Source organism: Anser brachyrhynchus, assembly GCF_964034855.1.
Source record: "Anser brachyrhynchus genome assembly, chromosome: 4".
NCBI classification, from domain to species: Eukaryota; Metazoa; Chordata; class Aves; order Anseriformes; family Anatidae; genus Anser; species Anser brachyrhynchus.
This window is the reverse complement of record NC_137698.1, coordinates 13,834,589-13,853,364: the sequence shown is the minus strand read 5'-3', so window position 1 is coordinate 13,853,364 and position 18,776 is coordinate 13,834,589. Positions and strand designations below refer to the sequence as shown.

Below are 18,776 nucleotides of genomic sequence, written 5' to 3'. Positions count from 1 at the left end.
TCACTAATGGCAGGTCTTCCCATCCAATTCCATTTTTTGTATTTTTCAGCTGTTTTGGTCTCTGAGGTTGCTCTTCTTTTGAAAACTAGGGAGCCCTGTCTCATTGCAGACTCCAGACCCTACCACAATAAACTGATTATATTCATATTAATAAGAAACTGTCTGTATTATCTCCCTGTAATCAGTGCACTAAGGGCCATGGCCCATGCCTGCTGTCACCTACACTGAATTAATGAAGCAGATGTACTCAGTTTTCAAGGTAAGAACTTCAAAAGTGAGAAAGCAGAAGTATGATTTTGTCAATGTAATCAGGAAGCTGCAATGGAAACAAGGGAAATATCAATTATGCAGAGCAAGTTGGTAATTATTTATGCTGCATTATTAAAGAGACACTAGAGATTGCAGAGATTTCTGGAATCAGATGGACTGCTACCCCACTGAATACAAGCAAGAGCAAAGTCCCAGCAGCTTATGCAGATAGAAAATGGTTTAGAAACCCAAAGAAAGTTTCAGAATCAAAGCAGATGAAAATCACTCCTGCAGTTGGTTTACCTTGATTTTTTTTCCCTTAACTTCAAAGAACAACCACATAAAGAGGTGACAACTAAGACGAGATTGAGAAATAAAGGATCAATCTGAACTGCCCACATATTAATGATGAATTAGCTAGGGCCATTTCAAGAGTTAAGATCACTGACCAGAGCACAGGATTGTCCGAGATCAACATCACCTGAAAAATCCTATTATGATCCTACATCATAAATACAAATGAAATAATTTCCTTCAAATAGATTTGCCATGAATAAACGTTTCATTTGAAATAAGATCTTGTCTCTTTCTCACGAGCCAAAAAATGTATTTGTAATAGCTAGGTACTCACTTCAGTTTGCTAATTTAAGCAAGAAAAACATTTACTTTACTTTTGGTAGCCACTTTAACAAACAACATTGCACTTCTGCAAAAGAGGTCAATGTGCCAGCTGAACTAGACCACAATTTCTAAGGAAGCCAGGGGAAGTTCAGCACTCCTACTCTAGCAGCCTGTGACTTGGTACTGTGGTTGAAGAGACCTTCAGATGGACCCTTCTTCACAACTTTCTTGATAACAGTGTTTTTTTTCTTTCAACAGTCTTTTGACATTGGCAACTCCTCAAATGCATTCATTCAAAATTACAGTGTGCATTTTTCTGCAATTCCTATGAAGGAGCCTACAGGATGCTCTGAGCAGGTGCCCAGTAGTCTGAAACCTTCGGTTTGTGTATCACAAATTTGTGGTGCCATCCATTACTTCCTTCAGGGTAGCTTACTAGGCTTGCTTTACTGGGAAACCACTGCAGCCACTGCAGTCTCCTGGAGAGACCTGAGTTACCTAATATCAAGCCTTAAGGGCTGTCTCTTCTGCTAGACAGAAACACTCCCTCTTTTTGGTTCAACAGAAGCCTGCTAGTTTTCCCTTTTCCTTCACTGCACACTCTTGCTTGCACACTCGAGGTTAAACAACCTGCAAAATTTGGTGTTCTCCTCTGCTCAGAACACAAAACATTATTAGTTGGCTTGTATTCTTTTGCAGCTTGTGGCATTTTCCATTGCCTGGACCAGGTAAGTAGTTTTGAACCAGGTACGATCCACAGGGATCCGTGTTTCTGGTAGTGCTCATACATTTTCATACCCTCTCACAGTGGTACATTGTTGTTGGCAAGGCGAGAAGATAAGTGGACACTTTCAGATGAAAGATGTAAAGACACCATGCTTGATGGAAAAATTTATATGCAAGGTGCTTAAGAGGAGTCCACAACGTGGGCAGATTCTATTGTTCTGGGATTTCTCTTAACATCTACAAAGTTTTTAAAAGCGTTCAGGAAATAGAAGCGAGCAATTATATTGCACATAAAAAGCCGTGACAGTCTCCTCCTGCCTTTGACAGTGTGGCGAGCTTAGCAGAATTCAATTAAAGTTTATAGTGCATTTTACCAGGAGGGTAATTTTGATGTAATCATAAACAAAATCAGATAGGAAGGTTGTCATAATGGCATCAAAGTATTCAGAGACGGTATATAGGGTCTTCTCTGTGCATTTCATGTCTAAAACACATTTCAGGTTATCCCTGAAGGCCTCTGCTTTGGCCTGTTGGCCAGATAAAGCCAGCTTCGATAGCAGGAGGAAGAATTTTACCCAGACTCCAATTTCTGGTGCTTTCTCAAAATGAGAGACAGTTTCACTTCACTTTTTCCCCATCAGGTTCTCTAAATGAGCTTCAGGATTCAGAGGTTAAAGATTTTAATTAAAGACGTTCAAATTAAAATCTAACAATTCACTGTCACTTTTGTTAAGTTCCATTAAAAATCTGAGTCTGCCTTTTGTCATCATTACCACCTGGTTTTCTTTGGAGTCACTGCCAGAGGACATAAGGAGAGAAGTATTCCTCAGTATTTTTTCCCCCAAATCAAGGTGTAAAATATCTATTCCGCTTTTTCCAGGGACTTCTGCAGGCCCAAGAATAGCAAGCTCACAGCCATATGCAAATGATGCACACACTTCAACAGCGAGGACTAAAAACACCACTGTCATTTATGGATTATTTTCAAAAGCAAAAATTACACCACCACCCCCAGCAACATAAAGGCAAAGCACAAATGAAGGACGTGATGTTGCACATCCTGGTAACACTGCTTCACCACAGCGCCTAGGCCTAAGGGCCCGTGGATAAAACACCCACTTGCTTACCAAGACGTGAAAGAGCTGTGCACCTGCACAAAGAGCCCCGACGGGAGACGCTGGGCTCCGGGGCAGCGGTGTGCTGCAGTGGAGCTGGGGATGGCGGCGGGCAGGGCTTTTCGTTTTTTTAGGGCTTTTTTCCTGCCCCGAGGCCCCTTGAGGCAGCCGAGGGAGCCGCCAGGGCCCGGCAGCCCTCGTGAGGGCGGCTGAGGAGGCGCGGGCGGAGCCGGCAGCACCCTCTGCCTGGGCCTACACAGCCGGGCCCTGGGGAGGCGGGGATCTCACCGCTGGTTTCCGCCGGTGTTTGTAACCTGCTCGTGAGAAGCCCAGGATGTAGGATGCCATGATTCCTCCCTAGGTGCAGGACCCTGCATTTGCCTCTGTTGTGCTTCATGAGGTTCCTCTCTGCCCAACTATCCAGCCTGTCCAGGTCTCTCTGAACGGCAGCACAGCCTTGCGGTGGATCAGCCGCTCCTCCCAGTTTTGTGCCACCAGCAGCCTTGCTGCAGGACTGGAAGCAGGGCACGTGCGTGCAGAGTTAAGAAGCCAGTAGTGCCAGCACGCTGCTATGCCACCGCTGCTCAGGGCGCTCGGCTGGTATCTCTGCGTGGCACGTGGCTACACTGCGCACGCACAGCAGGTTGTTCCAAACCAGCCCCGCTTGTGGGAAAGGAAACGTGTGAGCCTGGGGCTCTTTCTTCTGCAGAGCTGCATGGCGGTGCACAGAGAGCAGCAGCAGATCCCCCAAAAAGGTGACGCAGACAGCTGCTCCTCGGAAGTAGCAGAAGTCTACAGGTCTCGTGAACCCCTGTTGGCTGGGACCAATGACACCAAAGAAGAGAGGAAAGTGGTTTTACTGGTTGTTGTTTATTATTATCATTGTTCTTGTTGTTGTTCGTGTTGTGGCTTCATCTTGAAGTACCTGTTGGGCAGCCTTCCCGTCCTCAGACCAAGACACCCCTTGGGGCTGGGGGCACAAGAGATGGCACCTCCTCATGCTCCAAGGGCAGGGGCAGGTGCTGGGGACGGCAAGGAAGGGCTGGCACACCACTCGAACACCAGCAGGGCTTTGATCGACTGCTGGCAGACCTAGCGCAGGCCGGCCGTGCCACCCTTTCCCACAGGTGGGATATCTGCATGCTTCGCCCCATCCCAGCTCCTGTCAAGCACGGGGGGGCTGCACCTCTTGCAGGGAGCCACGTCTGTGAGAGGTTGGGGGTAATGGAAGACCCCCAACCCTCCCAAAACATTGTTGCCACCCTCTGGTGACACAGGGACCCCAGGAATGAGATGAGGAGGGGGCTGGAGGCCAGGGCACAGGAGGGGAGGCAGAGGGCAGTCCCTGTGCCCACGGGGCAGCCTGTCTCTCTGGCAAGCAAAATGTCCCGAGAGAGCCACCCTCAGGAAAGGGGCCCTCAGCCCCCCTGACCCTCCTCCTCCTTCCACATGAGGGCCTCTTTCAGGCCACACAAGCCCCCTCCCAACACGGCCATGTTGGGCCTGGGGTGTGGCGCGCCACCACAGCGGCCATCACAGAGGCCTCCTGATGTCACAGTGGCATCTGCCCCCCCCTCCTTTGTCCTGGGGCCTATAAAAGCCTCTGCGCCTGGCCCCCCCCTCACTCATCTCCCAGGTCCTCTGGCGAGCACCAACCATGGTTGGGATGAAGAGGTCCTGGGTTGATGGTTGCCCACTGCTTTGTGGGAGCAAGTGGTTCGCAGAACCAGAGAAGAAGTGGAGGCGGAGGAGCGCTGGCCGAGAAGGAGCAGCCGCGGCGGATGGTGTGGAGCCCATGGAGGTGGATCCACCTGCGGAGGAAGAGCTGATGGAGGTGGATCCACCTCCATCCTATCTGACATGGCACAGCGTCATCGTGCCAGGGCTCCCACCAGCGAGACCATACCATCGTCTTCGCAGAAGCGCCCGGACTGCTCCATATTCCCGGCCCTGCCTCCGCCTCCGCAAATAGGGGGGAGAGGCCATCCAGTTACCATCATGCAGGCTTGCCTGTAGGATGGCCTCTTCCCCCCCCCCTCCCCGTCCCTTCCCCCATCCCCACCTCTCCTGTAGAGGTGTCACCTCTTCTGCACGGAGTCCCAAGCACTGGGCAAGAGCGCACTCGGCTTCCTCTGGGCTGCTGCACCGGGGCGACAGGAGAACCCTTCCGAAGGCCACGCTGGGCATGGGGTGTCTCGGCCTGAGGACGAGAAGGCTGCCCAAGAGGTGCCTGAAGACGAAGCCGCGCCCTGCAAGGCGGTGCACAGAGAAGAGCAGCAGATCCCTCAAAAGAGTGACACAGACAGCTGCTCCTCTGAAGAAGCAGAAGTCTTCAGGTCTGCCTGGAAGAAGCACCAGAGTGCAGCGTAAAGGTCCCTCAAGATGCTTGGTTACCAGTTCTTCCCAAAACGGGGCAACAAACTGATAGAATAATCATAAGAAAAATAATAAATAAATACATTACAACAACAACAAGAACAATAATAATAAACAACAATCATTAAAACCACTTTCTTCTCTTCTTTGGTGTTATTGGTCCCAGCCACCAGGGGTTCACAAGGGGTAGGACCTGTTAAACAAATTTGATTTCCTTTTATGATAAGATCACCCATCTAGTCGATCAAGGGAAAACAGCTGATGTGATCTTTTTGGATTTCAGTAAAGCTTTTGACACAGCTTCCCATAGGATCCTACTGGACCAAACGTCCAGCATCCAGCTGGACAAAAACGTCATATGATGGGTGAATAACTGGCTGACGGGTAGGGCTCAAAGCATTATGGTAAATGGGGCCGCATCAGGCTGGCGGACGGTCACCAGTGGGGTCCTCCAAGGTCCATTTGAGGGCCAGTTCTCTTTAACGTTTTTATAAATGTTTTGGATGTAGGACTAGAAGGTGTTCTGAGCAAATTTGCTGATGATACCAAACTGGGAGGAGTTGTTGACTCTGTTGAGGGTGGAAAGGCCTTGCAGAGAGATCTGGACAGATTGGAGAGCTGGGCGATCACCAACCACATGAAGTTTAACAAGAGCAAGTGCCGGGTCCTGCACCTGGGACGGGGCAACCCTGGCTACACGTACAGACTGGGCGACGAGACGCTGGAGAGCAGCCCCGCAGAGAGGGATCTGGGGGCTGTGGTTGACAGCAAGCTGAACATGAGCCAGCAGTGTGCCCTGGCAGCCAGGAGGGCCAACCGTACCCTGGGGTGCACCAAGCACGGCATTGCTAGTCGGTCGAGGGAAGGGATTGTCCTGCTCTGCTCTGCGCTGCTGCGGCCTCACCTCGAGTACTGTGTGCAGTTCTGGGCACCACAGTACAAAAAGGATGTGAAACTGCTGGAGAGTGTCCAGAGGAAGGCTACAAGGATGGTGAAGGGCCTAGAGGGGAAGACGTATGAGGAGCGGCTGAGGTGACTGGGCCTGTTCAGCCTGGAAAAGAGGAGGCTGAGGGGAGACCTCATGGCGGCCTACAGCTTCCTCACGAGGGGCAGTGGAGGGGCAGGCGCCGATCTGTTCTCTTTAGTGACCAGTGACAGGACCCGAGGGAATGGTGTCACGCTGTGACAGGGGAGGTTCAGGCTGGATATCAGGAAGAGGTTCTTCACTGAGAGGGCTGTCGTGCACTGGAACAGGCTCCCCAGGGATGCAGTCACAGCACCAAGCCTGTTGGAGTTTAAGAAGCATCTGGACTGTGCTTTTAGTCATAGGTCTGAATTTTTGTGTAGATCTGTGTGGAGCCAGGAGTTGGACTCAATGATCCTTGTGGGTCCCTTCCAACTCGGGATATTCTATGACTCTATGATTTTTACCCACAATTTGAGTTGATTTCAGCTTTCCAATGTGAAACGAGCTTCATCAAACTCCCCTGTAAAAGAAGGAGATCAGTATATGCCCCTGTTACAACAGACAAAAAGAAGCCCTGAAGAAACACCCAGAGTATCACTACTGAGTGAGAAAAGCCTTGCTAAATTGCATGCTGTAGGCTCTTGCCATCTATGTGCTGTTGGCAGTGAAAGTTCTTAGCCAGTTTATCTATATGTTACTTCAGTGTACAGACTTCAAACTTTTCTAGAAGCCTTTAAACAATGTAATTATCATTTGGGGAGGACAGAAGAAGGAAGAAGATGGAAATTATATTTCTTGCCCTCAGTTTCTGAGGTAGTAAGAATTTATAAATACGAGAGTGACCACGTGGTCTCTTATGTTCAGAACATAAGGGTAGCACACTGGGTCAGGCCAAAAGTCCATCTGAGCCAATATTCTTTCATTGACAACTACCAAAAGCAGATGCCTAGGGGAACAGGTAAGAACTGATCCACTGCATTTGGTACTTTCACCTCTGAAGAACGTCCCCAGGACTCTGGGCAACCATTTACTCCTTGCATGTACTCATTATCCAGTGTTTCACAGAAACCAGGACATTTTTAGCATTCATGACAGGCTGTTACAAAGACTTCTACAGTGTAATTAAATTTCATGTGAAGAATAGTTTTGTTTCTTTGGAATCTGGCCCACAGTTCTGGTATTGAAGGAATACTTAATTTATGATCCTTGCCTTATCATTCAGCGTTTTTAACCTCCATCGTACTTCCTCAAGGTTGCCTTCTTCCCAGAGAAGAGGCATGGAAGCCACTTCACAACTCTGCTGGGTTGCTACTGTTCTCTGAATCTTTTCCACACTCCACTATGTCCTTTTTGAGATGAGGGGACCAGAGTCATGCCATGTTTTCAAGATACAAGCAGGCCTCAGCCTCTTACAGCACCATGATGATGTATTTTATATTCCCTTCTATTCTAATTTTAATATTCCCAATATTCCCAGAGGCTAATGGCTTGTCCAGAGTCTCATAAGGTCCTTTCATAATTTTTCAGGCAGCCTTCATCTTTGCTGTTAAGAGTAACATTTGGTGATAGTACTAATGCACATTCGTAATAGCAATTCACACCTTTTCCAGCTCATTTATGTATATACTAAGAATGAATAGATGAATATGAATGAATATCAGCATTGATTCCAGCACAAACCCTCTGGAAGTCCACTGGCAATCTTCTACTACTGTGAAAACGGATCACGGAGTCCTGCGCCTGTTTTCTACCTTTTAGGAGTTCTCTTTGCATGGCTAAATGAATGGTTGTATATGCAACTCTCATATGCTGTAAATACCCTGTTTTCTTAAAAGGCTTCAGGCTTGAAGTCTTGTTGAAAGTTCTACTAAAGTGTAATTTCTCTCTGCCTTCATGTTTCTTAAGAAACTTATAGCAACAGACAGAGAAGTTTCCAATCATTATATGCACAGGGAACTAGAATTTTTTCTCTACTTGTGTAACTGGGGTTGGTTTTAGGTTGTGTTCCTAAACAAATTAATATGATCTAAGAAAAAAAAAAAAAGTTCTAACTCAAATAGAAACCTTACTTAAAACTTCTGTAAACTTTTTTTTAACAGGAATTAAATCTACCGTCTTGCACACACATCTCAGTGTGCGCCCAAATCTTAAAGCATGTTAAGCATCATGACTCCTGAACAATTTCCATGTGGTAAACAACAGCAGCACCAGAAGGACAAATGGCTGTGATGATAGACAACCAGGTTAGCTACTGTCCTGGGTGACAGGAATAGCAGCCCAGTGCAGTGCTGCTGCAGTCTCACTCAGTCATGCAGAATGCAGAAAATGGGACGTTCAGAGTAATTTTTTGGAAGCTGGGTGCCAGGAAGTGTTCGGCACTTGAGAACAAGATTATAAATTCCTCCCTAACTTCCGTCCTGAGGCCCCTGCCAGCTAGCAAAACAAGATTATCAGCTTGGAGTCTGTATTGCCAGACTGAACTGCTGGCTGTGCCAACCTCACCCCATTTTGAAGCACTCAAAGCCATCTTGGGTATTTCAGCCAGTAGTGTGGCAATTTAGACGTGCTTAAACCTTGTATTTCACTGACTTCAACACTAAACATCTTGCCTTTTCATTCAGGAACTTTGACCATAAAATCAAAAAGAAGTGCAAATAACTCTTTGTATGGAGTTATGTTTGAGACAGATAATGTGGAATTACAATTTCATAACTGAAATCTGAAAAAAATACTAATTCGTAAGTTCTCCGGCAGTTGCTTACTCTAAGGAAATTGGGTTCAATTTTCCTCTCACTGACACTACTCTGAAGTGTCAAGTAACTATTAAAGTCAATGGAGCTATACTTAAATACATCCTCTGGGAACAAATTAGATATACAGTTTTCATACCATGCAAATTTCCAATCTATTTCTACACCATTAATTGTATTTTTGACATCTGCCAATGATCTGTTTAATCCAAAACTACCATCTTTGCAGTGGCTATTACTGCACTCTTACAAACAGATTTCAGGCAGGTTTTTCACCTACATCTCATCACTGGGGGAGGCCAGGTATCACAGGCTTCCATGGAATCTGAGCTCCTGAGCCTTTCAACTCTGAAAACCTTTTACTGAAGAAAATGCGCCTTAAATTAATGAGAAGTAGCAGTCATTCTCTTAAGGTTTTTCTTCAGCCCATCACTGTCAGTTTTTTAATATTTTAAAAGGAAAACCAGAAAATTGCAAGTCAAGTCTCAAAACTGTAATTAACAGGAAATGCTTTGGCTATTTATAGCTGGCTATTCCCACTTAGCAGGCTATATTAATTTGCTTTTTATTACACCAATCTCTTTTTTGTATGGAAGGAAAAGAGAAAGTTAATCTTGGCATTAATGTTATCAGATACCGGGGAGGGGAACAGTCATAATAGCTGCATCTCTGAAGATGGAAGTAATATTCAACACAGCCATGCAAATCCACAGAGCAAATTAAAATCTGCTGGCTACCTTCAGCACGGCAAGGATCTATACTTAGTTACCGTTACGTGCTTATATTGCACAATCTGCAATCCTGGTAAAACACTCAAGAAAGCTTTGTTTTGATTAGGAAAAAACACCCTTTATAAGGCCTGCATTACGTGGTACTATAGACTGCACCATTACCTTGAAAAACATCCAAAAGCAAACCCACAACAAACCATCAAAATATTTTTTCTCTTTTTCCCCTAAAAGAAATAACTCATGATAACTCCTTCCCCCTCCATTTATATTCTTTCTGCCCTTACACATCTAATATCCATACTAATCCTTTAGGAAAACGAGAGCATAAATAATAACAGCAGCAACAACAAAATCCAAACAAAACAAACAAAAAACAGAAGAACTAGTCTCAGAGCATCTCCATAGACCTTTCCACCTACACTCTCAACCACCAGGAGAAGAAGAAAAAGAAAAATGCCTGAGATTAATTCTTATCACCAGCTCTGCAGGGCTGTCATGTTAGGGGCTTCTGAAGCAATCTCTTCTGCCTCTTCCACCTGCAGACACTGGAGGTGGCAACAAGGGAAAAAAAAGAAAAAAGAAAATAAAAGTTAAAGCTTTATCTACCAAACAGCAATTAAATGCAAAGTGGCAGTGCCTGCCTTTACTTGCAACACTTGGCAGCAAGAGCTGAGACTACAGCAGGACAGAGGCTTGCTTTCGAGTTCCTAATTGCTCTCTGCAAGACAGAAGACTGAGCAGTGGCTCTTACCTTAACCCCTTCCTTCTAGCCGTATTTCTCATCCCTCTTAGCTTTCCCATCCTCTGCTGCTTTCTGTCCCCAGCTTTCCTGGCTTGTGCAGCTCGCCCCTTCAGCACCATCCTACAGCTCAGGCAGCTGGTGGCCTTCCACAGGAGGACAGGCTGTAACCAGCCCTGCTCCAGACCTGCAATTACGTGTGCTCACGGAAGCTCAGCAGGAGCCTCAAGATGCCTCTGCTGAAGGCAAAATGACCCTGACCTCTGCCACAAGAACCAATTCAAAGCCACTGCATTGAACACTTCATGTTAGCCTAGCTGCTTTCCATATACACCCTAATCCCTTGTCATTAGATCCTGTCTGCGTGTTTAGGGTTGCTGTTCTAGGCCAGGCAGGTGAGAGCTGAGATTTGTCTCACACACCTTCCACTTCACTCCTGAAGCAGACGAACGGGTCTGAGGTTTCATTTGGTCATCAGCCAGCTCCTGAGAGTCAGACACTGGGAGGGACAAGTAAATGGAGTTACTTCTTTTGGAGTAAACAGACCCAAAATAGGCAAGTGGGACTACTTGTGCTGGGCACTGCTATTAAGACAAGAAATCTTGGAGGGGAGTGGCAGCATGATACAAGTCTTAGTCAATGGCAGCTATCTTATCCCCCAGGAAATATCTGTTAATAAGCAGGACTGCCTGGCTTTGGGAACATTCAGAAACCCACTTTGGATGCATCTGAGAGGAAGTCCACGGCAAAGGAAGGCAGGACTCCATGTGAGAGCCAAGCACGGGAATAAGGCTAAACCACAGCCAGGAAGCTCCAACAGAAATTTTCTTGGACTAACAGATCGAGAAGTCAGCCTGCCTTGGTTACCAGAATGTCCACGTAGGTTCACACACTTGCACAAACACACACACACATTATCTCTTCACAGACAGTTTACTCAGCATCTATACATTAAGATAAACTTCCAGACACTATCATTACTTTGCTGTTATTTCTGAGCAGCACACTCAGGCTTTATACTATCCCTGGCTCCTAATCAGAAGCAAAAAATCTGCTGCATGACGCAATTATATTTCCATTTCTGAGCACACATTTCCTTCAGCATTACTGACATAGAAAATTCTAGCTGGAGAGTTACCCTAAGTAAGGCATAGATAAAAATTCTCAGTCTACGCCAAAGTGTCTTTTTATTTGTTTTGTTGGTTTTGTTTGTTTTCTAGAACTTCAAAACCATATGGGTGGCTCATATGCCACTTTGGAAAGGTTAAATGAATAGGGGAGTTTTAAACATCTTGAACTTCTTTCATTTAATCTCATCTCCTTTATCATCATTTCTGCAATGACTCCAAAATCCCCCTGGCACTCAGCAAGTGTTCAAAAGGGCAAGAAGTGTTTTAAGACATCACTCCTTGAAAATCAATTGAAACCACGGAACAAATGCCTTACTTTAGCTTGGACAGTTGTTCAGAAATGTTCCTGGGCATGACTCTACTTACAGATTTATAATTTGCTGTGTTCCCAAGAACTAACATAAGCAGCTGGAGAAATGAGATTCATCAGGCTCACACCCCTGCTTCTTATTCTCATGGCATCACTTGGCCATGACCCCTAGGCTGGAGATAAGAGCCCTCATTCAGCCAAACAATCCAGATGTGCAAGATGACCTGAAGGACCAAATCCTCTGGAATTTATTAGCCAGAAGATGCTAGCTCTGTGCCATCTTCCTTTCTCATGCAATTTCTGGCAAACCTGACACTATCTCAGGCAGTTCAGAGAAGCAGAATACGCCACTGTGTCCTTCTTTGGATTATCTATACAGATTTCAGTTTCTAACTACGAAGTCTCATGACCTAATGGATGACTTAGAGGCAGTTTTGGGGGCTGGGAAGAAGGTTGGGAGGGTGACCAAAACAAGCATGAGCGACAGAAATATGGTTATTTACAGGCAGGCAAAAACCACTCAAGACCAAGACAGATGTGTTCATGTTTCACATACTATATTAAAAAAAAAAAGAAAAAAAAGACAAAGCATCTTAAAGAGTTTAACAATTTGAGCTAACAGCTAAACAACTAAAAATCACGTGCATACATAGTCAATTCATTAAAATAAGCCATTACAGCCAAGCATTTCCTAATCAGATAATTAGCAGCCTCTAATGCAATTAAGTTTACACAGCCAGCAAGCATAATTAAAAGACATCACTGAAACAGAACCATTATCAAAGGATAAGGGTCTTTTGTCTGATTTTCATTTTTCTTTACAAAGCTCTAGCCAAAACTCTATGTCCAAGGGAAACATGTAGATTCCATTTAGATGCTAGATGCATTTCCACAGATGATCAGAGGTTATTTTCAAAGTGTAAGATGAAAAAAAAATCCATGTAAGTGATACTGGAATATTTTAAAACATTATTATAATTATGCTACTGTACAGTTTTGTCACAGCTGTTGGCTGGATTTACCACCTATCAGCTCTACCAAAAGCTGGCTCCTACTCTTAGGTCCTACACCAGGGACAGTGCTAGGCTGCAGCTCAGGAAGACTTAAAAGAGCAGCTCCTCCAGCCACGGGATCTGCAAATGCAGGAGATGTGTGTTTAAATAGAGAATACACAACATAAGCCTTGCTTTCAGTGCTTAAGAGTTTACCAGCAAGCATCTCCCCACAGTAACAGCATCTAGGAGGAAGCAGGCAGTTTCTGCCACTGGACTCGTTGAGTACATCTTTATTCAATACCTGGACAGGCAAGTAGCTGCCACTGGGATCTAGAAGAAGCAATGAACTCTGCAGAAAGCCTTAGGGCTTATTAAAGTTTCAAGTCCCGCAGTTTCCTGCTCTTAGCTTTGTCACATGCTCACCACTTCCACTCTAGTGGAACCTTTGCAAATAACAACACCAGATCCCTGCTGCCCCTTGAAGCTTAGGTTGCAGTTGGATCCAAGAATACCCCTGGTCACTGTTTTAACAGTTTGTTCTGGATTATATTTCCTTTTTCCTCCTGGACAAGGAGATCACATGTATTTTCAGGCTTTGCTACAAGTGTCCGTCTCATATGTTGTTTCCCGTTGCATCAGCACAACCCACTTACCTCTGACTGAGCACATGAAGAGAGGAACGTGTGAGAGCCTCCTTGTTGTACAGAAAGTTTTCTTTAAAAGCCAAATCTTGCAAGGTCCCAGGGCAATCCAAATCCTTGTACTGAAGTATAATACCTGTATAATAACAGTTCCTGAACAGTCCCAGCCTCTTTCATTCAGTAGATTTTTTCTTAATAAGAGTCTATGTCTGAACTGGAACTCACTTGCGTACCATCAAAATAAAGATATGGGGAGATGGATCCTATCCTACCTGCTAAAGCTGCTGGAGAGAAATCTGACCCATTCTCCAAGCTTGCTGTCCAGGCTTATTCTCTGTAGATACAGGCCCAGAAGTTATGATGACCTCTACAAAACACCGAAGCCATGACACCTAGCTTAGAACAGACGCCACACTAGTAGGAGCTGAGGCTGGGTGACTTGCACACTCTGCTCTGACACAGAAGGACTCGAAGACTGAATTAGGGCAACTGGGTGAAAGCACCTATGCTACAGAGGAAAAGCTGTAAATTCGTACAGGTATCTTTGCACTGTGATAAATAAACATGGCTGTTGTCTTGCCTATTTGTGCAAAAATAGTAATACAATTTTTACTCTATTGAAATATGGAGGTTTATTTACAGTCACTTAGAATTGAATCAGGTCCAGCTGCCACCTGTGATAGTGCAATTTAAAGCTGCAGTGCTCTATGTAATGCAAAAGGAAATAAAAGGGACCTCGATAAATATGCAGTGCTCAAAAGGAACCACAAAAGCCATGAATTCTAACCAGAGGAAGGAGAACTTGAGGAAGAAAATAAATAAAAATCACTGTTCTTAGCATTTGCAAGTCACTCAACACCAACAACCAGGTTTAGCAAACCCAAAAGAGGCAAGTTTGACTGATGGACAGTGTCACATTTTAGGACTGTTCTGTCACTCGTGTAACCAAAGAACTAAAAAGAAACAAAGAAAATTGCATGGCAGCCACAGCAAGGCACAGGACAAAAGCTGAAGTGACTAGAACATCTGTGAACTTTTAAACTTACACGAAAATAAAATAAATTCAGCGACATGTGATGACATTTAATAACTTTCAAATAGTTTTTAATGTAGGGTCTTTAAAACTTGAAAGGTTTTAAAGAGATATGTCATATAAACCCTGACACATACAGACACCCTATTCATTTCTCACTCCAGGCTGGCACAAAAGGCTGTCTGCATGGAGGCTCGCTCATAGTTGACTAAGTTAATCATCTTTTCTTCCCTGTAAAATAAATATCTACAGTTAGACCTGAGAAGTCTCAACAGCACAACAGCAATCCTACTTCACACTGTGTGGAGAAAATATAAGCACTATTTACCTTTTTTTGTATAATTAGAGCCCTTATGAATGGAGGGTAGAATGCTATGATGATGTAAAGCAAGCACCCAAGCCTTTGTCCAGTTCATGGTTTCCTTTAACACCGTGGTGACTGCAAATCACAAGCAAAGCTCCTCTGACCACTTACTAGCGTCACGGGACAGCATGTGTGCTCTCATCAGCTCTTTCATCACTTATTACATTTCCCACTGCTGAGTGCAGAGAAAGCAGTGATTCATCTTGCAAAAGCTAACATCTTTCTTCCCAGAAAGGGAGCTTGATCTGAACACAGCTTCACAGGCCTGGTGGCTTTCTGGTCCCCTCAGGCAGGCCTTGTATGCTTAAGAGAAAAACAGAGCTGATGTAACAACCAGGGTCTCGGGAAACTGGCTGTGGTAGTTAAAAAGAGCAGGGGCCCACACTCTGTGCTATTTCTTTATCTGGGAGTTCTTTGCTAAACTTTTTCACCTGAAACCATTAAACCTTGAAAGAACATGCACATCTGATCTGCTCAAGTGAGTAATACAGACCTTATATGCCTCCACCACCACCACCCCCATTTTTACAGGTGAAGACGCACATCGGGTGGAAAATATCCAATCTCAACTCAAGATTAAATAGAGAGATTGCAGGGAAAAGAAACCAGCCATGCAGGACAAGAGAGAAGGCTGTCCATCGCTCAGTGGGAATGTAGGCTTTCTTCCGATTTCCTCCTGCCTGCAAAGGGAACGCATGGGTTTTTGAAGCGCTTCCCCTCTTTCAGCTTTCTTTCCATTGGCCTCCCCAGGACAAAATCCTGAGCAATGAGAATGTGGAGCAGTCCTCCCTTCCGTTATCCATTAACACACTGATTTTCTGAACCATTATTTCCCATACAGCTTTCTCATTTTGCAGCCTGCTGCACACAGTGATAGTGTTTTACATTTTTCCATGCTGCTGGAGCAGTGGCATTTACTACTGCTTTCTAATTACCTCTTTCCGCTAAGCAGTGTTCTCTAGTCTTAAACAGCATAACCTCCTACCGAATAAAGACCTCTTTGAAGTCCAGCTCCTGACTTCTCCCAAAGAGTTCCACAAAATCGTGTTATTCTTCGCTGGAGTATACAGCAACTAATGCTGGTAGCAGAGTTCTGATATTGATCTTCTCTGTCTAGTTAAATTTGTGAGTAATAGGCCGTAAATTTAAGATTTTAATGGGTGGAAGTCAGCTCTCTGCATACTGTACTTGGTTCTTGTCTTTTCTCTCATCTAGCAAAGCATCTGACAAGGGATTTTTAAGTATTTTTTTTAAAGTATTTTTCTGCTTCAGCTCAGCATATGGCAAACTTCGAAACAGGAGCCGAAGTTTCATGTAAGAAAGTGTAAGCAATGTTTCAAACACATGTTATGTCAACACCTTTCTCTGTCTCGGCAAACCTGGGAGAAAGCACTCAATGCAAATCATCCCTCGAGCTGCTCTCAGAACTTTAACATGTTGACTTCAGCGCAGGCTTCCTCAGGTTTGTAAATACAGATTTATTATTCTTTGTGTGCTTCAGAGCGAGTGTGCCCACACACCTGCTAAATAAATACTGCTGTTCCCTCTCATACAAACACAGAGATTAAAATTATTTGTTTCATCCAAAAGGATCACAGAAGCCTGCATGACTGATTACCCTCTACACATTCAAATCCCTCCCCTTTTTTTTTCTTTTATATGGGTGTATATAAATTTATTTATTATATATATATATATACACACACACACACACATATATATATATATATATATATAAGGAACTCTACAGCCTAAGGGCAGCAGGATCTTTTACCTACCAAGGTTTTGCTCACACATCTTTCCCCATCGGATTGGGAATTCTGAGGTTCCCAAGCAAAATGAACTGTTTTGTTCTGTCTTTTTCGCAGGAGCGTGTGTGACCCACACAATTCATAGGAAATTAGTTTCAGGTCAGAAAAAAAGGAAAAGAAGGCAAGGTTAGGAGAAGAATGGAGGCCAGGACTCTGTTTTGAGCATAGACTAGTCCTAGCAAAGAGTTAAATATGATTTCTAAACCCCATCCAGACTTCCCTTATGGCAGAGTGGGAAAATGTGCTGCATTATAAACAAACTTTTGCTGCAAGCCCAGGGCCCCTGCAGGCTACCCTGTTAATAACAAGTAGCCTGAACTATGCAGCCTGGTTTCCTACAGTGTGCTCTGGTAACAGATTCTCCAGTGCCTAATTAAAGTGGCTGAGCTCCTGCTGCCCTCTTTGCCACTGCGGAGGCATCAATTTGGATGTCATTCTCCTCTACCCCATCACAAGTTCTCAGGTATGCTTTAGGAACATTTTATTTTACAATCCCTGCCCTTCAGCCAACTTTTGTTCTAAGCGGCGAGTAAATGCAAATGCTGCTCAGGAAGCAGAGAGGCAAGCAGTCTTCCTAGCCCCATGAACTTTGTGTCCTTGGGAAACTGCCTGCCACCTTCTGCTTTCACAGCAGTCTATGGCCCCGTGGTACCAATTGCTGAACGTGTAAGATATTGGCAAGGATGTTCTTCTATGGCTCAAGGAGCAGATGGGCACATGCTGCCATGATACATTTGTCACTGGGAAGAAATGTATCACGGACTGCACGAGAACCATTATTACTATTATTATTTTAAATCACCTTTTTTTCAGTACCTTTACTCTGAGATGGAGACATTGCACAGTGTTCCCACGTCCCCACCACCCCCTGAATGGCAGTAAAGCCAAGTGTTGGCTGAAGTCTGGATCTGACAGCGACAACAAAATATCAGCAGTGCTTTAGGAGGAGCACGGCTCTCACTTCACAAAAGGGTACAGGCCTGCATCTTACCTGTCACCTACAGCTTCATGCAACAAACTGCACGTGCAGTAGTCCACTGAAAACTATGAGATCTTCTGTTTGAAATTCCTTAACGTGCTTTTCACAGAAATACTGTTTGATGTGGCCACAAGTCAAGGTTTGCAGTTCCCAAGAAAGGAGAGCTCTATCACAGTTGGAGCTGATTTTTCAAGTTTTTCCCTCTCTGGCAAATCTCCCCCCTCCCCACCCCAAGTCCAAAAAGTTTACCTGTAGCTATCTGACTAATCAGAGGAATGAAGCCTACTGCACACACTCACCTTGAAAGCTCACTTCAGTCCAGAGAGAGAAACACCACTGCAAGCCTACGAGTAGGCTCCTCTGGCTGTTTCTAGGTTAGAGTTATTAATTTATAACTTAGGGTTTCAACTTAATGAATTGCTGTGGTACAGTTAAAAGGGTGTTTTGTGATGGTCATAACTTCACATCCACAAAGTGTTCCTCCCCTGCCAATAAATATAAATTGCTCTATCATTGCGGACAGTGTCAGGAAATGAACAGGAGATGATCAAATTGACTTGCTTTGCTCTTTTCCCCTGCAGCTGTATGTGGTATCCATTCAAAAAGTAAACAAACAAGAGTACAAACTGGTTTGATTGAATTACCTGTGATTGGAAGGATGTGCCTTTAGCCCTCCAGCTCAGTGCTGCCCAGCTGCTTTAATTGCAGCCAGTGGAAAAACTCCCTTTGATTTTAATGGGAAGTAGCACAACACTGATGCTGTGCAAATCTTGTCCTGGACATTGTAATATAGTGATTGCAAATCATTTGTGATCTCCATATTCAATACCAGGGACTGTGCTACGTAACGCAGACTTTCATGACACGTTTACTATGCCCAAGCACCAATATTATATTTACAGTCCATGAGTTTCTGTTAACCTCTCTAAGTTATATGACACAAAATCATTATTTAGAAATCACACAGCAATTTGACACGGGTAGGAGGGGGCCCAGTGTCCGCCTAATGATCTCAAACAGCATGAACAAGGCTAGATGAATAGGGATCGTTAGCCTATTATTTACACAGCATTTCTCAAAGCACCACAGAACTCTACCAAGTAAATGAAGAACATAGGCTGCAACACAAGGAAAGGGGAAATAATGAGTTTTGGGAAGAAATTTAAATTATTCACAGAAATCTCAATCCTGCTTCCTGCAGAGAGCAGCAATTACTACTGCTTTACATGCACACAGCAC

General features: G+C 44.5%; 2 protein-coding genes across 2 annotated transcripts in view; one reads left to right on the top strand and one right to left on the bottom strand.

The window, feature by feature from the left end:
- Positions 1 to 4,274, bottom strand: part of LOC308195061 (uncharacterized protein) — a 535,750-nt gene extending 531,476 nt beyond the window's left edge. Inside the window, exon 1 of the mRNA XM_080591884.1 lies at positions 2,724 to 4,274. The gene's annotated coding sequence lies outside the window, so the exon portion shown is untranslated. The remainder of the gene's footprint in view (positions 1 to 2,723) is intronic.
- The window catches only part of LOC308195067 (uncharacterized protein), a 1,623,621-nt gene that overhangs the window by 187,261 nt on the left and 1,417,584 nt on the right, over positions 1 to 18,776 (top strand). The gene's annotated exons all lie outside the window — the stretch shown is intronic.